Raw genomic sequence first — 837 nt, 5'->3', positions numbered from 1 at the left:
CTAAGTTTGCCTTGATTCTGTACTCTTTATACTTACTGATATGCCGAAGGGAATCCCAGGTAGTTTGATTTTACTCCAGAAACTTCTCAGACCAGGATCATCGATCACCTGTTGGACTTAGACATACAGATTTTCAGGCCCTTGCTTGATCTACTGAATCAGCATCTGTCATTGAATATGCTCCCAAAACTTGGCTTTACTTTTGGGAAGTTTAAAACTATATGGATGCCTGGGCTCCATCTCCAGAGATTCTGACTCAACTGGGAGGGGTTGTGGCCTGAGTAGCAAGATCTTTAAATGATTCCAAGGTGATCATAACACGCAGTAAGGTTTGAGAACCACTGCTTTAAGTACCTCAGATTTTTCTCCTGAACTACTTGCATCTTAAAGTTTAATAGGCCCAGGATTCACTAGGGGATTTTGTAAAAATTCAGGCTCTTATTCAGAAATCTTGAAGATATAGAAATTCTGCAGTTCTAAATGAGTTCCCAGGTGATGCCTATGTGGCTCACCCAAAGACATTATTTTGAGAGGCAAGGGTTTAGGACACAGGAGAGTGATCATTGGAGAGACCATAAAGTAAACACAGGGAAAATTCAGTTGTGTCATGCCTAGACTTCAGCAGTGGGGTTGTGTGGGAGGAAGACATCAGGATTCAGTTAAGCAGACCAATGTTCTAGTCTCTTCCTACCAACTATGAAAGTTTGAATAAGTTATATAATCTTTCATCACTCCCTAATTAAAAGCATCAATTTGATCATCAAGTAATTGACCATTAGTTTCCTTAAGTGAAAAATGGGAATAAGAAAGTCTATTTGAGGGCCTCCCTGGTGGCGC

The sequence above is a fragment of the Talpa occidentalis genome, unplaced genomic scaffold, assembly GCF_014898055.3.
Source record: "Talpa occidentalis isolate TD23 unplaced genomic scaffold, MPIMG_talOcc4v2.1 talOcc4.6, whole genome shotgun sequence".
Lineage (NCBI taxonomy): Eukaryota > Metazoa > Chordata > Mammalia > Eulipotyphla > Talpidae > Talpa > Talpa occidentalis.
The sequence above is the reverse complement of the archived record's forward strand: the minus strand, read 5'-3'. Positions refer to the sequence as shown.